Consider the following 22,203-nt stretch of genomic DNA (forward strand, 5'->3'; position numbering starts at 1 on the left):
GGAGCCCAAATATGTGAGATTTGAGCAAAAATTTTTGCAAGAGGCTTGAGAAGAGCAAGTTACGTGAAATGAAATGCAAAAAATAAAAAAGAGATCTTAGCCCTTGTGGCATATTTTAAAGTCGTACAATACTGCTGGTGGAATTTTAAGAACCGAGAAGCAGAGTTGAGTAGCAGAATAACAGAATTGGAAGGGACCTTGAAGGTCATCTAGTCCAACCCCCTGCTCAAGCAAGAAGCCCTATACCATTTCGGACAAATTATTATCCAATCTTTTCTTGAAAGCATCCAGTGTTGGAATTTAATTGGAAATGATTACAGTAAGGAACAGCTTGCATCTAGAAGTAGTGGGTGTTTCAATACTAGAGGCATACCCACAACTTCTAGATGCAAGTTGTTCCTCACTGTGATCTCTCCTTGATTAATTTCCATCTATTGCTTTCTGTCCTGCCTTCAGGTGTTTTGGAGAATAACTTGGCCCCCTTCTTCCGCTCCTGTCTTAAAGCTGAAAATCAAGATAACTGTCTGGTTTAGTTCTGCAGCTCAACAAAACAGACACAGACTTCATATGGTAAGTAGGACTGCAGAAAAAACAATGGCTACCCACCTGCCTTCAATCCAGGACCTGTATACTGCAGGAGTCAAAAAGAGGGCTGTGAAAATATTTACAGACCCCTCACATCCCAGACATAAACTGTTTCAACTCCTTCCCTCAAAATGACGCTACAGAGCACGAGAACAACTAGACACAAGAACAGTTTTTCCCTAAAGCCATCACTCTGCTAAAGTTAAACAAATAATTCCCTCAACACTGTCCAACTATTTACAAAGTCTGCACTACTATTACTGTTAATCTTCTCATCCCTCCTTAGCGCCCATCCTCTCCCACTTGTGACTGTAACTGTATGACTGTAACTTTGTCGCTTGTATCCTTACGATTTATATTGACTGTTTTCTAGTATGATTTGCTTGCTTATTGTACCCTATGACTCTCATTAAGTGTTGTACCTTATGATTCTTGACTCTTGATGAATGTATCTTTTCTTTTTATGTACAACTGACAGCATTTGCACCAAGACAAATTCCTTGTGTGTTTTAATCACACTTGGCCAATGGTGAATTCATAATTCATTGTGTCATAATATCACAATGCACGCTCCATCGTTCACATACTTATTTTATTTATTTTATTTTGATTTGTCAATCGCTTACAAGATAGTAGGTATAAGTATATACATAGTTATGAATACATGAAATGGGGACATATAAGAAAAATAAAAAGAAACAATAGGACAGGGACGGTAGGCACTTTGGTGCGCTTATGCACGCCTCCTACAGACCTCTTAGGAAAGGACTCACTCCTTTCCTAAGAGGTCTGTAGGAGGCGTGCATAAGCGCAATAGTAGACAGTACTACTAGTAGTAGACAGTCTAAGGGTAAAGTTTTTGGGGTATGGGGAAGAAACCACAGAGTCAGGTAGAGTATTCCAGACACTTAGGTACTGTTGGAAGAAACATCCATCCAGTTCAGTTCCAAGCTGGAAGAAAGACACTGGAAACAACATGGAGGCCAATTGGAAAGAAAGTTTATTGATGAACAGATCCACAGACAAAGACAGCATGCAGTTCTGTGGCAGCTGACCAAATCGTTGAATGAGTGGGAGAATCTTTATAGGCTTCTGTGACTTTGAAGTTTGAGCTGTTGTTGGGGTGGTGCAATGAAGGGACTTGTGTTCTGAAAGGGTGTTGAGCAATTCCTATTGTGGCTTAATGGCTTTCATCTTGTGTTGGATCTTGGGTGAGGGGCTGCTTGTCCTAATCTTACCATTCTGCTTTGGTTAGCTATCAACCTTTGCTGCAAGGAGTTTCAAAATAACCTATCTTGAATGGATTTCTGCCTGCAGTATTTGCTTTGCTTATGAACAGAGTTATCTAGATCATTGGTTTCCCCTTTCAATAAGCTCTTTATCTCCTTAAGTGCTGGCATCTGCTGTGGGCTATTAAGAAAGACTGGGGGCTGCTTTCGGTCTTTAAGAGCATGTTTCTCCATGTTTTCCCTTTGGGAAAATATAATATTCTGCCTTTTTTCATATTTCTCAAAATATTTCATTCTTTGCAGGGTTGGGGGGAGTCCCACAGTATGACATTGCAGTAAACAATTTGTGGCAATGTTACAAACCACACTTTATCATTTTGGTGTCATTGCCGGTGGCTGGGGACACCTGGCTCTCTTCCTCTTTCTTTTTCCCTCGCCATGGTGTCATTTTCAAACTGGGTCTCATCTTCCTCCCTCTCTCCCCAATGAGAGGCATTTGCAGACGGACCCCAAAGGTCAGGCTAGTGATTGCAACCACGAGACTGATAACACGGGATCAGAGGTGGTATTTAGCAGGTCCTAACCAGTTCTGGAGAACCAGTAGCGGAAAGTTTGAGTAGTTCGGAGAACCGGCAAATGCCACCTCTGACTGGCCCCACCCCCCTCTATTCTCTGCCTCCCGAGTCCCAACTGATTGGCTGGGTCTTCTTTTGTTGCCCTGCACAGGAGAACGGAGCTGGAAAGCAGGTTAGTGCAGTGGGGAGCAGTGGGGAGATTCAATTTTTTTTACTACCGGTTCTGCGGGCGTGGCTTGGTGGGTGTGGCAGGGGAAGGATACTATAAAATCTCCAGTCAGAGGTGGTATTTGCCGGTTCTCCGAACTACTCAAAAATTCCGCTACCGGTTCTCCAGAACTGGTCAGAACCTGCTGAATACCATATCTGGTGGGGAGGGAATGGAATTTTTGCAGTAACCTTCCCCTGCCACACCCACCAAGCCACTTCACACCCACCAAGCCACGCCCACAGAACCAGTAGTAAAAAAAATATTGAATCCCACCACTGGCTGTGATGCATGTTTAGAAGGAGCAGGCTGCCAACTACATAGTTGCTCCCTTTCAGCCCCTTCCTCCTTCATACCCATATCTCACCCCCATTTATACCTTCTGTCTTCTTTTAAATTTCCACTCTTTTTTATTCCTTGGAACAACCAGATCTTAACTCCAAGTCCATTTTGTCTAACAGCATCTTCTCTTTTCCTCTTAATATTTATCGAAAGGTTTGGTTTACCCATTTTATCAGCGGTTGATCAATTTGGTCTAGTGGTTAAGGCATCAGGTTAGAAACCAGGAGACTGGGAGTTCTAGTCCCACCTTGGCATGAAAACTGGCTGGATGACTGTCAATCAACAGGAGACTGGGAGTTCTAATCACATCTTTGGCATGAAAGCCGACTGGGTGACTTTTAGCATTCTCAATCAGCCCAACCCACCTCACAGCACTGTTGTGCAGAAATTAGGAGCTAGAGGGAGGGAGTGCTAGGTGTGTATGCCACCTTGAATTACTAATAAAAATAATAAAGGTAGGATTAAAAAATCCAAAAGAATAACAATAACATATATTCTCTTTCCAGATGTCCCTGTTACTCAAGTTTTAAGCAATGGGAACAGGTTCATAATGTCTACTTACTGGCCCCACATCTTCAGCGATGGCCACAGCTCTCAGTTTATTTTATTTATTTTATTTTATTTTATTTATTCTATTTTGTCAAGTGATTATAAGATAACAGGTATAGGTATAAACATAGTTATGAATACATGAAATGGATACGAATAAGAAAAAAGAAAAGAAACAATAGGACAGGGACGGTGGGCACGTCGGTGCGCTTATGCACGCCCCCTACAGACCTCTTAGGAGTGAGGGTGAGGTCAATAGTAGACAGTCTAAGGTTAAAGTTTTTGGGGTTTGGGGAAGAAACCAGAGTCAGGTAGAGTATTCCAGACCACTCTGTTGCGGAAGTCGTATTTCCTGCAGTCAAGTTTGGTGCGGTTTACCTTGAGTTTGTATCTATTGTGTGCTCTTTACCTCAATTTACAAATCTTTCTGACTTTCTGATTATATACTCCTGTCAAACTCTGACCGGCACCAGTGAACTAGTATTTTGAGTTCTCTGAATATCTCCTTGATCTTCTGGATGATTGGCACTAGTCAAATCATATGTTCATCATGTCAATCAAATATAAAAGGAGCACAACCAGCAGCATAACCTATGGGAAGAACAAGAAATCCTTGATTTGATTTGATTTGACTTGATTTAATTTGATTTGATTTGATTTGACTTCTATAGCCACCCATCTCCACAAGCAACCCAGGGCAGTGCACATCAGGTCGCTGTCTTGTATGTCTGTACAGAATGTTGCATATTCCTTTACATTAAAACCATGATCTTACAGATGCCTACGAATGTATCAACTACAGGGGGTAATTCAGGGGTATCAAACTCAAGGCCCGCAGGCTGCATCCAACCCATGGGCTTAGATCTGGTCTGTGGGGCCATCCTGGAAAAAGCGAAGAACCGGCCCACGGAGCCTCTGTCAGCTAAAACAGAGCTCATGAAGGCCACATGCAGCCCCCCACACCCCGAGCTCCATTTTCACTGGCAGATGGTTGCAGGAGGCCGTCTCAGCTGAAAACGGAGCTCGGGAGCCCGTTTTCACTGGCAGAGCCACCACAGGTACCCCCCCGACACAAGTGAGGTCAAGCTGGCCACGCCTACCTTGGCCACGCCCCATGCCCCCAAGGTCAAATACAACCCTGATGCAACCCCCAATGAAATCAATGTTTGACACCCCTGGTGTAGTTTGTCAAGGTTAGAACTTTACAATACTTTTAAGGTCAGATTATGTAAGGGTATGTGTGAATGACCTTGGGAGACAGGAGGGAGAGTCACAAAAAGGACAACCAGCGTAGGAAAGATATCTCAGCCCACAGAAAAGGAGAGAGCATGAGAAACATTTCAAAAAGACCCTCCCTAGTTTCCAAAAAGTAAAAGACGAGGAAGGGAGAAAGATTTTCAACCTTGCTGGATTCTGTTAATGTAACTTTTACAATACTCATAGTTATGCTTCTTGTTTGGGCTGCCTACTAGGAGAACATAAATCTCATTTTTATATACATATGTGATTTACAGCCTATCTACAATACAAAATACAAGTAGTCCTCGGCTTACAACCATTCATTTAGTGATTGTTCAAAGTTATAACAACACTGAAAAAAGTGCTTAGGTGGAAAAATCCAAATGACCTCCAAATGGCTGCAAGGGTTTTATTGTTGTTGTTGTTTTGCTGCTATCCAACGCTCAGCTGGATTTCTGGGGCTCTAGATCTGTGAATCCTAAACAATTTTCATGGAAAGGGTTTCTTAACCTTGGCAGCTTTAAGGTGGGTGGACTCCAACATACTGGCTTCAACATGCTGGCATGTTGGCTGGGGAACTCTGGTTGTTCCAGTTAAACCAGCATCGCAGAAGAACCCAGTTGCAAAATGCCACTTTGCCTGTTTGTTTGGATTGCTAGAGAGGACAATTGTTGGAGGAGCGCAGCCTGATGATGGCAGATGAGATTCTGCCGAAACGTTGCTACAACTTTAAAAGCACAACTATAATGACGTGGGAAAATACCTGAACAAAGCTGAATACCATACATATAAATACCCGTGAAAACTTTATATATATATATATGTTTTCTGAGGCTCTGTGTTGTATGTGGATCTTTTTGTTGGGTTTTCTCACGTAAGATTCAATATCTAGGCAAACGTTTCGATGAAGTCTCATTCATCATCTTCAGGCTTCTCAGAAGCACAGAGCCGAAGACAGAAGCCTGAAGATGATGAATGAGACTTCATCAAACGTTGCCTAGATACTTGAATCTTACGCGAGAAAACCCGAACAACAAAGATCCACATATATATATATATATATATATATATATATGTATATATATATATATATATATATATATATGTATATATATATATATGTGTGTGTGTGTGTGTGTGTGTGTGTGTGTGTGTGTGTGTATATGTATATGTATATGTATATGTATATGTATATGTATGTGTGTGTTTTCTTAAGTTTTTGCGGGTAGTTACATATATATATATATGATTCCTATCCCATTTAGCCAGACTTCTGTTTTTCCTCTGAAATTTCTCTGCCCATTTCTGTCAAGTCTGAACTGTAAAGGTAGTTCTTGACATATGGGGGACCAGAATTTCGTTGGATAAGCATATTAGATGTTAAATGTGTCACATTCAATATTATAATCTCTTGCCAAGGTTGTTAAGCATATTACTGCAGTTTTTAAATGAATCACAGCTTTGATAAACAGATCATCAGTGAGTTTAAACATGCTCAGGATAATCACGTGTCCGTCATCCAACAGCAATTAAAAATAAAATAAAATTTAATAACCTATCAAAATAATAAATAAATAAATTTGGATGAAAATACACACATGGTTAGAGAAAATGTTAAAACAATGTATAGATTTAAAGCCAGAAATATTTTTATTAGGTACATTACCAGAAAAATATGACAAAGGAAATATATATTTAATATTGCATGTCTTGACAGCAGTGAGAATTGTATTTGCACAGCACTGGAAGAATGAGGAAATTCCTACAGGTGGAAATATAATTAAAAAAATATCAGAATGTGCAGAAACTGATAGGTTAACACTAAAGATAAAAGACAAAGAAGATACAAAATACTTTTTTAACATGGGATTTGTTCTATCAATGGTTAGATAATAGAGGTAGAAGTTAGATGTTGAAAGATTATTAATATGTATAAATCAATATGGATATTACTACTACTATTACTATGTATAATAAATATATTATTTATTATTTTATCATCCAAATGTTTTATTCATTTATTACTATTACTCGCTATTTAAGGAAGTTGCACAACATTCTCAGAGACTCTTCCCATCCTGCTTACAATCTTTGTGAACTGTTGCCTTCTGGCAGAAGATACAGAACAATTAAAACTCGGACCACATGTTTTCTGAATAGTTTTTATCCCAGAGCTATACTTGCACTTAACACTGAACTTAAAGACCATTATCAGTGAGCTGTTGGACAGTATTACTTGGGTCTGTTGTGTGGATGTTTGTGTTTTTAGGAGGTGGGGAATTTTGGTGGGTGGGGAGGTGTTTGGGAGTTGTGTGTGTGTGTGTTGGGTTTGGTCTCTGAGTGTTATGTGAATTTCGTTACATGTATACTGTGTATATACATACAATGACAATAAAGAATTCAATTCAATTCAATTTAGAAGTATTTGACCCAGATAATACACTGTTTATTAAGCACCAATGTTAAATATGTTAGAGAAAAATGTATAAATAAAATATAAATAATGGATTAATAAAAAGTCAATAAAAAGCAAATAAACTTGAAAGGCAGAGCGAACCACTAAGTCTTTTTCTGCTGTCAAGTTTTCTATGCTTCTGTTTCTAAATCTGGCTTCCCCCATTGAGTTCGCTTGTCCAAACCTGGCTGGGAAAGTTGCAAATGGCGATCACATGACCCTGGAATACTGCAACCATCTTAAATACACGTGGGTTGCCAAGCTCCCAAATTTTGATCATGTGACCACAGGGACGCTGTGAGAGTTGTAAGTGCAACTGGCCATAAGTCACTTGTTCAGTTCTGTCGTATCTTCAAACCAATCACTAAACCAATTGTTGTAAGTTGAGGATTATCCATAACTGCAATTGATATTATGATTAATAACTTTCTACGGAGAGTCCCAGTCATCCGGATGACCAGGTGACCGCAATGAATATAAATCCTTCCATTCTCCACCATTCAGTCAGAACTGAAGAAGCTTCTTGGATGAGAAGCGGAACCTCTTCAAAGAAAAACAAAGCCCAGTTGCCTCTTGAAAAAGCACCTTTGGGGTATGATCAGTAACTCTGATATACACATCATCCTCAACTTAAATTGCAACATCACTGAAAAGGTGACTTATGACCGTTTCTCACACTTACAAGCGTCCCTATGATCACATGATCAAAATTCAGATGCTTGGCAACTGACTCATATTTATGACGGTTGCAGTGTCCTAGGAGTCATGTGATCGCTTCTTGTGACCTTCTCACAAGCAAAGTCAATGGGGAAGCCAAATTCACTTAGCAACAATGTCCATAATTTAACAAGTGCAATGATTCAATTGCCACAACTGTGGCAAGAAAGGTCATAAAATGGGGCAAAACTCACTTAACAAATGTTATTCTTGACAACAGAAATTTTGGGCTCCATTGTGGTTGTAAGTTGAGCACGCCCTGTATTCTGTCATGTTTTAAACCTGAGTCTGGAATTCTATCATCTCATTGGATGCTTTGCCTTTTAACACAGTTGAGTGCAAAGTATGGTCAAAAAAGTCAAGATGGATGGCTGTACCTTTAGAATAGAATAGAATAGAATAGAATAGAATAGAAGAGAAGAGAAGAGAAGAGAAGAGAAGAGAAGAGAAGAGAAGAGAAGAGAAGAGAAGAGAAGAGAAGAGAATTCTTTATTGGCCAAGTGTGATTGGACACACAAGGAATTTGTCTTGGTGCAAATACTTTAAAAAGAAGGCAGAGTTTCAATGACCCCATTGCAGCCTCCATCTCAACCAAACCCTGCAGATGCCCCTGTACCTTCAAAACCAACTAGTATCCCAAGTTTCCTTTGGCTGCATGTCATATATCTATTCTTTGATTGTGTTCAGAACTCTAAAAATGAGTGCGAATTTTATGGTTTGGTACCAAGTGAAAAGAAAAAGAACTGGTTTTTTACCCAGTGTGATGAAAGAGGGCGAGGAGAGGCAAGTCTCAAAATGCCAGCCAAACATTATGGGAGTTAACATGTAATCCAGTTTATCACTGATTCTGCAAGTCAAGCAAGTATCTGGGAGAATTTGCTCCATATATTAAATTATCAAAGGAACATGATGTGTGTGTGTGTGTGTGTGTGTGTGTGTGTGTGTGTGTGAGAGAGAGAGAGAGAGAGAGAGAGAGAGAGAGAGAGAGAGAGAGAATATGTCGTTACAGCACTGGTTGATATTTCATCCACCATCAAGCTCCACTCTTTGGGTCTTTCTCCATCTATCAATTCTATATCTATTTCTCTCCTTTATGAGAACTCTCCACTCATAGAAGAAAATATTTATAGTTCAGAGTTGAACTATGGAATCATCCTTGGGGTTCTCTGAGCTTGGTGGTTTTCTTATAGACATTTTAATTTCCAAACTAGAGAACACCATCAATGTACTATAGATGTTTCATTACCAAAGTAGGTACATCATCAACGCAGCACTGGCAATGAAACATCTGCAAGAAAAAAAAAACCCAACAACCCCTCCAATCTCAGAGGCACCAAGGACCCCACAACTCTCTACTCCTTGTAGACAGTGAGAGAGATGATTTTGACGGAAATATGCAATAACCGTTCTTTAGGCAAAGGAAGATGAAACATTCTTTTAAGACCTAGGAAGCAAAATAATGTTTGGAGTCTTTTTCAAAAGGCAACTGGATGGCTTTGTTTTTCCTTGAAGACATTTCGCTCCTCATCGGAGAAACTTCTTAAGAACTCAAGAAGCTTTGAAAAAACTGAAAAACTGGGGGGAAAAAAACCACCTCGGGGACAACTATGATTTGGATGACTGACAGCCTCAATAATCCATCAGAATAGAGTTGAATGGGACTTTGGAGGTCTTCTAGTCCAACCCCCTGCTCAAGCAGGAGACCCTATGCCATTTCAGATGGGTAGCTGTCTAGTCTTTTCTTAAAAACCTCCACTGATGAAGCACCTACAACTTCTGAAGGCAAGCTGTTCCACTGGTTAATTGTCCTCATCGTTAGGACGTTTCTCCTTAATTCCAGGTTGCTTCTCTCCTTGATGAGTTTCCATCCATTGTTTCTTCTCTTGCCTTCTGGTGCTTTGGAAAATAAGTTGACTCCGGAGGTGATATTCAGCAGGTTCTGGTAGCGGACATTTTGAGTAGTTCAGAGAACCGGCAAATCCCACCTCTGACTGGCCCCGCCCCCATCTATTCTCTGTCTCCCGAGTCCCAGCTGATCAGCTGGGTCTTCTTGTGTTGCCGTGCACGGGAGAACGGAGCTGGAAAGCAGGTTAGGGGGGTGGGGAGGGAATGGGATTTTGCAGTATCCTTCCCCTGCCACGCCCACCAAGCCACACCCACAGAACCGGGAGTAAAAAAAAATTGAATCCCACCATTGATGACTCCCTCTTCTTTGTGGTAGCCCCTCAAATACAGGAACGCTGCTATCTCCATAGACATAACATTTGGAGGTTATTCAGATAAAAATCTCCCCAGTTCTGTAGGAAGTTGGCACCCACCCCTCTCCTAGAAAAATGAAATATCCTAGGAAATATTTAAAAAGCAGAATATTTCCCCTAAAAAGAGTAGAAACTCAGAAACAGAAACTCAACTCAGAAGCAGAAGCTCACCCCCACCTTTGTTAATGGGTGGGCCATTAAGGCCTGGGCCAGAATACTTTACATAACAAAGATCTCCAGGTAAAGCTACAGCAATTGCTCAAAAGCCCTTACAGTGCATCATCATCCAGCAAGGCTCAACCAAGCCTGGAACTCAGGACAGCCTACAGACTTGCCCCTGCATGGCCCCATGGGAGTCTGACAACCAATCAGAATACAAGCTCCAGTTCAAATCCCAACAAAGGTTATAAAACCCAGGCACTCTCAGCACCTCAGCCCTTTCTTGATCTCTTCCTTCGCCTTGAATCATGTGATCAACCTTCCTTTTCACTCTGGAGCTTCAAGCCATGTGGTCCTGCTGTCCACCATTAAACCACCTTCCAAACCGCCTCCGTGTTTCCAGTGTCTTTTTCCCCACTTGGAACTGAACCCAGAAGGATATTTTCTTCCAACAGTTCACTGCGATATAAGAGAGATGGGAGGTTCAGCCCCATCAGTTTTGCAAGATTCTATTATTGTAGCCAGCCTACTTCCCTAAAATACAGTTCTGGTCTTCCTAGGGAGTTGCTTTTCTGGTTTGGTCTACCTTGTAGAGCTGACACTCCTTTTCAGAATGATCCCAACCAAACAGGAACCAAGTGGAGTAGGCATTGGCTACCAGGCCCAATGCCTCTGATTTGACTTTATTGCTGACATTTTTCAAAACAAACAAAGGCAGCTGTGAGTGAGTGAAGGTCAAACTGCCAAGACTCTTAACTAGCCTTTTCTTCCTGAAGAGAAGAATACTGCCATTCTTTTATTGTGATTTTTAGGCAATTTATGAACAAGATTTGTCTGAGGTGAAAGAATTACCCCGAGGGCATGATCCAAAGTATGTCTCACGATTTGAAACCATCAGAGAAATCAATACTTTCCCTTCAAGGCAGTGAAACTAACTGGTGTTTTCCCACAGTCTACTATTGTACCAGGCCATTTACTTCAACAATGAAAGACAATAGAGGACATTCAGGCACCTCTACCCTTGCCAAAAGGTCCAAAAAGGCCCTGAAGGTGAGAGATAAAGTTATGTCTGGGAAAGTAAGTCGTCTCATTGATGGTTGCTATGTAACTTACAGAAGAAATTAATACTGCTTCAGGACAAGAAGAAAGGAAGGAACTAGGAGGGAGGGAATGAAGGAAGGAAAGAAATGATAGGAAAGAAATGATAGGAAGGAAGGAAGGAAGGAAGGAAGGAAGGAAGGAAGGAAGGAAGGAAGGAAGGAAGGAAGGAAGGAAGGAAGGAAGGAAATGGGAAGAGGAGAGGGAGGAAAGAAAAGAAAGAGGGAAGGAGGGAGGAAGGAAAGGAGGAATTGGAGGAAGGAAATTGGAGGGAGGGAAGAAAGGAGGGAAGGAAATGGGAAGGAAGGAAATGGGAAGAAGGGAGGGAGGAATGGAAAGGAGTAGGGAGGGATGGCGGAAGGGAGGAAATTGGAGGAAGAAAAGAAATGGAAGGAAGGAAGGAAGGAAGGAAGGAAGGAAGGAAGGAAGGAAGGAAGGAAGGGATTTTCAATGAACTTTCTTATACAGGTAGACATTAAGTTACGACCACAATTGAGCCTAGCATTTCTGTTGCCAAATAAGGCATCTATTAAGTGAGATCTGCTCCATTTTACCATCTTTTTTGCCCCATTTGTCAAGTGAATCATTGCCATTCTTAAGTCAGTAACCTGGTTGTTAAGAGAATCTGGCTACCCACTGACTTTGCTTATCAGAAGGTCGTCTGATCCCATGACCCGAGGACACTGCAACCGTCATAAATATGAGTCAGTTGTCAAGCTTCCACATTTTGATTACGGGACCACAGGGATGCTGCCATGGTCATAAGTGTGAAAAACGGTCATAAGTCACTTTTTTCAGTGCCACTGTAAATAGGAATGATCAATAAGCAAACTGTTGTACATCCAAGATGATCTGTATTTGTTAAAGAAGTTTTGTTTTGTTTTGGGAAGCGGTTTTTTTTGCTTGAGAATTTTTCTTCTCCAAATGTGTGGCTGAGGCTCAGAACAATGAAAAAAAAATGGGTAAACTAAACATTAAATAGCCTTCCTGCAGTGCTCAATGGATGGAAACTAATCAAGGAGAGAAGCAACTTGGAATTAAGGAGAAACTTCCTAACTATGAGCACAACCAACCAGTGGAACAGCTCATCTTCAGAAATCGTGGGTGTTCCATCACTGGAGGTTTTTAAGAAGAGACTGGACAGTCACTTGTCACTGAGATGGTATAGGTTCTCCTGCTTGAGCAAGGGGCTAGACTAGAAGACCTCCACGGTCCCTTCCAGCTCTATTCTATGTCAGCCTTGGAAACCATATTTTACTTGAAAGCTTCCAGGCTGCCATATTTAGTCCCTGGGAATTTGGGAGGGGGGATTTCATAGACGATTAACAGCATTCGTTCTCAGAAGTCAAGGACAAGTTACCCGGAGTGAATAAAGGGATGTCTCCATTTTGGACAACGTTTGATTGGGTCATGTGATGGACTGATGAGTGCAAGGGGATGGATCTTTGGATTTCTTTGGGGAAGGGAAAATCCGGAACTCTCAGATTCGGGTTTTCCCGGATGTGCCAGTATGACAGCTGTAATAAAATGGAACTTTGAGGAAATGCTTGTCTCGGAGTTTATTGGGTTGGAGTTGGTTTGTTGGAATCCTGACATTCTGTTCTATTATTTCCTACATGTGAAAAATTGAGGAGGTTGTTCAACTGGATAGGATAACGTTATGCTTGATATATAAAAATTGAAATTATCAAAAGAAACCATCTACTCCCGATGTTCAGTGATTGAAGGGGAACCGGGAGCCCTTGGGGGTGTGGGGGGGAGGAAGTGGCAATTGTTTTGTTAATATGAGTGTCTTTGATCAACAACACTGAGCTGTAATTATGGGAAAACAATCAAATCTCTATGTGGACTTTGTGAAGGACTCGTCTGACCACTTCTTTGTATTATAGCAAGACTGGTTTGGCAGCTTCAGCTCCAGTGAATCTCCTTTCAGCTGCTGGGTTAAAGAAATGCAAACTGGAAGAGCAGGTTGGACCGAAATGCGAAAAAGAAAAAAAAATATGGCTTATTGTCTGCGCAGATTTACCCACACTTCTCCTTCTTACTATCTCTGCCGCATTTCCTAGCATGACTTCAAAGAGGGAGAAAGCTGCACAAATCCAGGAGGGAGAAGCAAAAGAAACCGAGAAAAACTGAGGAGAAAAAAAAAGAGAGAGAAGAAGGGACGAGAGAGAAGATTGGGGAAAGGATGCACCCATTTGATGTGAGTCTTGTTACTGGTTTAAGGATGAATTTTTACCCTGGTTGCTTCCGGTATTGAACAGGGATTGTCTTTAGCATATGGTTGGTAGAGAAGGAGTTTTGGGGACCTTATTGTGAAAATGTAAACTTGTGTGTGTGTGTGTGTGTGATGTGTGTATCCTGGGAGGCAGTTTCTTGAAATGAGAACTACTACTTTTTTTTTTTTCATATTCAGAAGTTTGGGCAGATACTTGTATGCCATAACTTGCGAGCACTTTTATAGGAGCCATTTAGAAAGCTTTGAACCAGGTCCAGTTTGACTAATAAGCATTGGCTGGAATGATGAATAGTTATCGATGGTCTGGCTGAAAACAATGGAGGGGAACTAATCCAGGAAATTAGGGTTAGGGTTAAGGAAGCAACCTGGAATTAAGGAGAAACTTCCTATCAGTAAGAATAATTAACCCGAGGAACAGCTCGATGAAACCTCGGGCGCTTCATCACTGGAGGTTTTTAAGAAGAGACTGGACAGCCATCTTTCTGAAATGGTGCAAGGACTCCTGCTTGAGCAAGGGGTTGGACTAGAAGACCTCTGAGGTCCCTTCCAGCTCTATTCCCGTTGATAAAAGCTGTGCATAGGGTGAGCTAAGCAGCCACCTATCTAGGGTTGTCTTCTCAATGTATTTGCAGGGTCGACATCTTTCCTGAATGTCCCACTACGAACCTCAAATGAAAGCATCGTTTTGCCATATTCTACCAGTCCTCCACGTGTGCCGGAAGACCACCAAGGCTTTCTATTCTCTTAGAAAGTAGATTAGGGGAAATAAAAGCACCTGACTTTGAATAATAAGTTGATTCTCAGAACAATACAATTTGGGGGTCAAAATTAATATATAGCACCATGGGCTCTGGGGTTGTATGCAAACAGGTTGGAGTTTTTAGACTTCATATTTGTGCCGCATAGCAAGATCGTTTGATTGTGCATCTTGGTGATTTTATGGGTTTGCATTTCAAAACCCAGGGAGTGAACTAATTCAGACAGATTGTGTTGTATAAATGCAATGGAGGTAGTCCTCGATTTACGACTGCAATAGAGCCCCAAATTTATGTTGCTATTTGTTAAGTGAATTTTGCCCCATTTTACGACCTTGCTTGCCGCTGTTGTTAAGTGAATCGCTGCAGTTGTTACGTTAGTGACACGGTTGTTAAGGGAATCTAGCTTTCCCTGTTGACTTTGCTGGCCAGAAAGGGATCACATGACCCAGGAAGCCTGCAACCATTAAAAGTACGAGTCAGTTGCCAGCGTCTAAATTTTGATAGGGATGCTGCAATGGTTGATCGTAAGTGTGAAAAAATGGTCACAACTCTTTTTTTTTTCAGTGCTATTGTAACTTTGAACGGTCACTAAATGAATGGTTGAAATGAAGTGGAGGACTACATGTAGCCTTCTATTTGGGTAAAGCCATGGACCCAAGTTCTGTCCTTTAGATTGAAGGTAATGGAATAAGAGAGTTGGATGGGACCTTGGAGGTCTTCTAGTCCAACCCCCTGTTCAAGCAGGTGACCCTATGCCATTTCAGACAAACGGAGCACCCACAACTTCTAGAGGCAATGAGTTCCACTCATTCATTGTTCTCATTGTCAGGAAATGTCCTCTTGGGTTGGTTCTCGCCTTGATTAGTTTCTGTCCAATGCATTTCCAGTGCAAGTGTCTGCATTGTACCAGCTTCCTTACTAGGGTGGCATGGGAACTCCAATAAGTACATTTGTCAGATGTCAGATTAAGGGAAACCGAGATGTAGGAATGTCTTCAGTCATGGGCCAAAAAGCTCAAAACATTGGCCATTAAGGTATCACTGAAGCTCTGGCCATTTTTACATACATCATGGGTGATGCCTAAACCAAACTAGGTAGAGCTTTGGTCATAGTCGAGTGGAGAGAAGGACCAAGGGAGACATGATAGCAGTGTTCCAATATTTGAGGGGCTGCCACAGAGAGGAAGATGTCAAGCTATTTTCCAAAGGCCCGGGATAATGTATGGAAACTGATCCAGGAGAGATTCAACCTAGATATAAGGAGAAATTTTCTTTCAGTGAGAACAATCAACCAATGGAACAGAAGTTGCCTTCAGAAGTTGTGGGAGCTTGATCCCTGGAAGCTTTCAAGAAGAGATTGGACATTGATGTATGGTTGTAGAGGGCAACCTTAGCAACTTTAAGACTTGTGGACTTCAACTCCTGGAATTCTGGGAGTTGAAGTCCACATACCTTAAAGTAGCCAAAGTTGAGAAGCACCGTTCTAAGGAATTAAGTCAGGGCTCTCCAAACGTGACAGCTTTAAGACTTGTGGACTTCCTCTTCCAGTCATGTTAGCTCAGGAATTCTGGGAGTTGAAGTCCACAAGTCCTAAAGCTGTCAAGTTTGAAGACCCTTGGTGTAGGGTCTCCTACTTGGGTGGCAGGTTGGACTAGATGGCCTACAAGGTCCCTTCTAACTCTATTAATCTAATCTAATCTAAATATCCCATAGTCATCATCTTGACTTTCCTTAATCACATTCTCTGGATACCCCTTCTTGGATGACTGCTGCAAAACTATGACATCCATCTGAAATTATCAGAATAGGGAATTCAGAGAGATTCCAGACAATATTCCTTTCACTGGTGATGACACTAATAGCTAAATGGCACATAAGCCTGCTATTTCTTCATCTTTAGGGAAGATAAAGAGTGCATTAATAGGAACAATCTCTTTAGCCCAGCTCAAGGCAAACTTGTTGTGCTGACTTTTGCAGTTTTTATTTGTTCAGTGACCATCCACAGACAGTCATCCTATAATGCAAATCAGGGGGTCCTTGGTGCTCTCTGAGCTTGGTGGTTTTTCTTGCAGATGTTTCATTACCAAGCTATGAATTGATGGTGTTACCTAGTTTGGTAATGGAGTGTCTGCAAGAAAACCCACCAGGTTCAGGGAGCACCAAGGACCCCCCTCATTTCAACTCTGAGCTGCAAATATTTTCCTTTATTGGTATATAATGCAAAAAGAAGGGTTCCTTACGATTGCTACATGGATTGGACACAACATTCCAGGACTACTGGCTAGACTGAGAGGTCAAAACCACATTCCAGAAGGGATCAATGGCAAGCCACGACCACATTGTTGGCACCGTCACTAAGAAAGCATTTCCATGACCTCATCAAAAGCGAACCCAGTTCTAGAGAAGCTTACGCTACGCACAGATTGTCTGGATGACAGGCAAGACAAAAACTGCAAACCAACAACAACAGCAACACACCTCTCCATGAAATCATGGAAGACACATTAGTATAACAGTGGGCAAATGAGAAGGTGATGACAAAGTACTCGAAAGACAAGGGGGAAAGAACTTTTTTTTGTGGGGGGGAAATGCCATTGAAAGTCAGATCTCTCTTTATCTCACTTCATTGTAAACTGCCCAGAGTTGCTGGAAGTCAGGTAGGATACTTATTTAATAAATTGTTATTATGGTTGGTCTCACAGTCAGCCAAATGTTCAGGATGGATTTGGCATTTTTATGCACCTATTGAGTACTTCCCAAGGGCCTGAGATAGGCAGATGTGGAGGTTTGATGGTGTTGAAATTTTCATACCAAGATGTAAGTTGTTCCCAGCAAATAGAATAGAATAACAGCGTGGGAAGGGATCTTGAAGGTCTTCTAGTCCAACCCCCTATACCCTTTCAGAGAAATGGTTGTCCAATCTCTTCTTTAAAGCTTCCAGTATTGGAACATCCTCAAGTTCTGGAGGCAAGTTGTTTCCACGGATTCATTGTTCTCACTGTCAGAAAATTTCTCCTTCTAGGTTGTTTCTCTCCTTGATTCTTTTTTTTTAATAGAATAGAATTCTTTATTGGCCAAGTGTGATTGGACACACAAGGAATTGGTCTTGGTGCATAGTTTCCATCGACTGCTTGCCTTCAGGTGCTTTGGAGAATAGCTTGACTCCTTCTTCTTTGTAGCAACCCCTGAGATATCGGAATACTGCTATTATGTCACCCTATTCCTTCTTTTCATTAAACTAGACATACACAATTCCAGCAACTGTTCTTCATATGTTTTAACCTCCAGTCCCTTAATCATCTTTGTTGCTCTTTTTTATCAATGCCAATGGTGTTCAAATGATGTTCCAATTGTTTTGGGATTGAATCCCAAGGCACCTATTACAATTGTTACTATCTTTGCTTTCTTTTGCCCCTGTCTTTCTATTTCTCTATAGATAAATATTTCTATTTCAAATGCAGGCCTTTGTATTTTGTTATCTTCTCCAGTTTTTTTCCTTTCTACGGTCTTCTGCTGTCTCCAGGTATTGCCACGTCCACTATTCAGACTTTATTGTTGTTCTTTATCAACAATTGTTAAGTCCGGGGTGTTACGTGACAGGTGTCTGTCTGTTTGAATTCTAAAGTCCCAGAGCACTTTAGTTTCTTCATTGCTTATGACTTTTCTATTATTATGATCATCTGTTCACAATGCAAAGTCACAGCTGCTACTTCTTTAGCTAGTGTTGGCCTTCATACGCTTCGTTGAAGCTAAGCCAAGGGTCTTCAAACTTGACAGCTTTTAAGATTTGTGGACTTCAATTCCCAGAATTCCTCTTCCTGTCATGTTAGCTCAGGAATTTTGGGAGTTGAAGTCCACAAGTCTTAAAGCTGTCAAGTTTGAAGACCTTTGAGCTAGGCTGCCGTTGGTTTGGTATATGTAACAATCCAAGTAGTATTAGATGGGTCATCTACAATTAAATTCACAGTCAAAGACTGTTGAAAATGTAATAATTCGAGTCCTAACCAAGGACCTAGGAACTTTGAAAATTGTATATGAGGATATAGTCAATTCCAAGCAGGATTGTTTTTTTCTGTAAAATTAGGGGCCGCAGGTCTAATCAATTAAACATTGTGAAATATCAGGGGGTCCCAAAGGTGCTTTTTCAAAAGGCAACTGGACTTTGTTTTTTCCTGAAGACGTTTCACTTCTCATCCAGGAAGCTTCTTCACTTCTGAACTGAAGAAGCTTCTTAGACGAGAAGCGAAACATCTTCAAGGAAAAACAAAGAAAGTCCAGTTGCTTTTTGAAAAAGCACTTTGGGGACAGCCATGACCTGGATGACAGAGAATCTCCATAGACAAATATCATTTTTAGATATTGCTCCAAGAGCTCCAATCATAATTGGTATAACAGTGGGGGTTTTTTTTTTCCCGTAAGCATTTAACTTCAATCTGCAAGTCTGAATATTTCATAATATTTTTGAATTTCTTGGGTGATTATTATAAGTCATAATACCACAACCGTCATAAATATGAGTCTGTTGCCAAGTGCTCCCATTTTGACCACGTGACCACGGAGAGGCTGCAATGGTCATAAAGTGTGAAAAACAGTCATCTGTGTCATTTTAACTGTCACTAAATGAACGGTCGTAAGCCAAGCAATACCTGCACTTCTAATGCAACCTCTCTCTGGTGCCAATCTCTTGGGCTTTACTGGACCTTAATTTCACATTCAGACGCAACCAGTTATTCCACCGGCGCTGTGTTAACACAGGATGAATGCTTGAGAGAGGAAAAGGTATTGGGTTTTGTTGAAATGTGTTTACTTTGAATTTAAGACCGGCCATGCAACTTTGCTGCAAGCATGCGTTCTCGGATATCACGAAGGCCAACATTGTTCTAGTGCTAGAGGCAGTGCACAGCAATAGCAGCGGAGGGGTGGGGACCCAGAATCGGTTAGTCTCTGTTTTACTTGCTTGGTGAGTTGATGCTAAAAGATGCCTTTAGCAATGGCAATCATGCTTAGACTTATATGCCGCTTCACGGTGCTTTACCGCCCTCTCTAAGGGGTTTACAGGATCAGCCTATTGCCCCCAACAATCTGGGTCCTCATGTTACAGAACTCGGAAGGATGGAAGGATGGGTGAACCTTGAGCCAGTCAGAATCAAACTCCTGGCAGTGGGCAGAGTCAGGATGCAAAACTGCATTCTAACCACTGAGTCACGATGGGACGGGATGGGATCAGTGGGGGGATTCAAAAACATTTACTACCGGCTCTGTGGGTGTGGCTTGGTGGGCGTAGCAGGGGAAGGATACTGTAAAATCTCTATTCCATCCTCACCCCACTAACCTGCTTTCCAGCTCTGTTCTCCTGTGCAGGGCATCAAAAGAAGACTCAGCCAATCAGCTGGGACTCAGGAGGCAGAGAATAGATGGGGGCGGAGCCAGTCAGAGGTGATATTTGCCGGTTCTCCGAACTACTCAAAATTTCCGCTACCACTTAGTGGAAATTTTGAGTAGTTCGGAGAACCGGCAAATATCAGTTCTCCAGAACTGGTTAGAACCTGCTGAATGCCATCTCTGGATGGGATGGGATGGGATGGGATGGGATGGGATGGAATGGAATGGAATGGAATGGAATAGAATAGAATAGAATAGAATAGAATAGAATAGAATAGAATAGAACAAGGAATTGGAATAGAATGGAATGGAGTGGAGTAGAGTAGAGTAGAGTGGAGTGGAGTGGAGTGGAGTAGAGTAGAGTAGAATAGAGTAGAATAGAGTAGAATAGAACAAGGAATTGGAATAGAATAGAATAGAATAGAATAGAATAGAATAGAATAGAATAGAATAGAATAGAACAAAGAATTGGAATAGAATGGAATGGAGTGGAGTGGAGTAGAGTAGAGTAGAGTAGAGTAGAGTAGAGTAGAGTAGAGTAGAGTAGAGTAGAACAAGGAATTGGAATAGAATGGAATAGAATGGAATAGAATGGAATAGAACAGAACAGAACAGAACAGAACAGAATAGAATAGAATCACTTAAGACTTATATACTGCTTTACAGTGCTTTTACAGCCCTCTCTAAGCAGCTTACAAAATCACCCTATTGCCCCCAACAATCTGGGTCCTCCTTTTACTGACCCTTGGAAGGATGAATCAATCTTGAGCTGGTCAGAATCAAACCACTAGCAGTGGGCAGAGTTAGCCTGCTATGCTGCATTCTAATCACTGCACCACCACCACCACCATGGCTCATGCATCATTTTCTTTCCTACCTTCCATCATTTTCCCTTCCTTTCTGAAATTTATAAATATGGGTGCAACTCTTTGTCTGCAGGGGTGTAGCTCCCACTATTCCTTTGGAGGAGACCCCCTTCCACTATGTACTGTCTAATAAAAACCCTGCAGCCTTCCCTACAGCTCATTTTACCGAACTCGGAAGGATGGAAGGCTGAGTCAACCTTGAGCCAGTCAGGACTGAGCTGCTGGCACTCAGCAGAGTTAGCCTACATTCTGAATTCTCATCCCAGCACCACTAGGGCTCTTATATCCTGACTTGGTGAGGTATGTGTTTGCTTGTAGCCAGAGCAAGGTTATTCAGTAGGTTCTGACCAGTTCTGGAGAACCGGTAGTGGACATTTTGAGTAGTTTGGAGAACCGGCAAATACCGTCTCTGACTGGCTCCGCCCCCATCTAACAAAGCCCAGTTAATCTTCCCTCCCCACATTTCTATGGCAGCCGGAAAGACAAACAGAAGAAGGATTCTTGGAGGCTGACAGAGGGACAGACTGCATTCGGCATGCAGACAGTCCTTGACTTACAAACGTTCAAGGTTACAACGGCACTGAAAAAAAGTGACTTATGACCCTTCTTCACATGACTGTTGCAGCATCCCCATGGCCATGTGATCAAAATTCAGACACGTGGAAACTGCTTCATATTTATGACCGTCGCCATGTCCCGGGGTCATGCGGCGATCTTCTTTGGCGACCTTCTGACAAGCAAAGTCAATGGGGAAGCCAAATTCACTCAACCACCGTGTTATTATCTTGAAAGTTGGGATTCTCCATCCCAGGAGTGCGTGCTGCAGAACCAGAAACACTGGAGTTCATAGAATCTCTATTTGCATTGTTGGAGAACTGGATTGTTTTGGGCAGGAGCTGTTCTGTTCTTTTCTTTCTGGGTTAAGAAAAAAAAGTCCAGGCCGGTTTCACTGTCCTTGTTCCACCGGTATCCTTCTTGTGGGAATGAATCTGGAAAATCTCATTTTTGTCTTGAGAAATGGAGTTCTTTTCACTTAAGTCAAGGGTCTTCAAACTTGACAGCTTTAAGACTTGTGGACTTTAACTCCCAGAATTCCTGAGCTAACATGACAGGAGGAGGAATTCTGGGAGTTGAAGTCCACAAGTCTTAAAGTTGCTAAGGTTGCCCTCCCCTGCTCTACATACATCAATGTTTCTTATTATTATTGTTTGTCATCTTCTCAGAGAGCTCTGCCTAGTCATCGTTGGCCAATGAACACAAGGCCTGAAAGTAGGGAGTTGAAGACTACCTTTAAGGGGATAAGGCTAAGAAACACTGCCTTAGAACATAAATGAATGGGATTGAAAGGGACCTTGGAGGACATCCAGTCCAACCCCATGCCCATGGCAGGAGACATTATATTATTTCAGGCAAATGGCTGTCCAGTGTCTTCTGACCTCGGAAAAAGTCATTTACACATTCTTCACACAGTCTTCACACTTAGGACTGACAGATATAACAATTAACCAGTGGAATGGCTTGCCCCCAGAAGTTGTAAATGCTCCA

The 22,203-nt window shown here is 41.7% G+C and overlaps 1 protein-coding gene across 1 annotated transcript in view; it reads left to right on the forward strand.

Annotated features, from left to right (window-relative positions):
• The first annotated feature begins 13,385 nt into the window (after window positions 1-13,385).
• The window catches only part of RBBP8NL (RBBP8 N-terminal like), a 45,678-nt gene continuing 36,860 nt past the window's right edge, over window positions 13,386-22,203 (forward strand). The window contains exon 1 of the mRNA XM_026697398.2: window positions 13,386-13,617. The gene's annotated coding sequence lies outside the window, so the exon portion shown is untranslated. The remainder of the gene's footprint in view (window positions 13,618-22,203) is intronic.

This window comes from Pseudonaja textilis, chromosome 3 (genome assembly GCF_049901715.1).
Source record: "Pseudonaja textilis isolate UNSWEBS1 chromosome 3, rPseTex1.2, whole genome shotgun sequence".
Taxonomy (NCBI): Eukaryota; Metazoa; Chordata; class Lepidosauria; order Squamata; family Elapidae; genus Pseudonaja; species Pseudonaja textilis.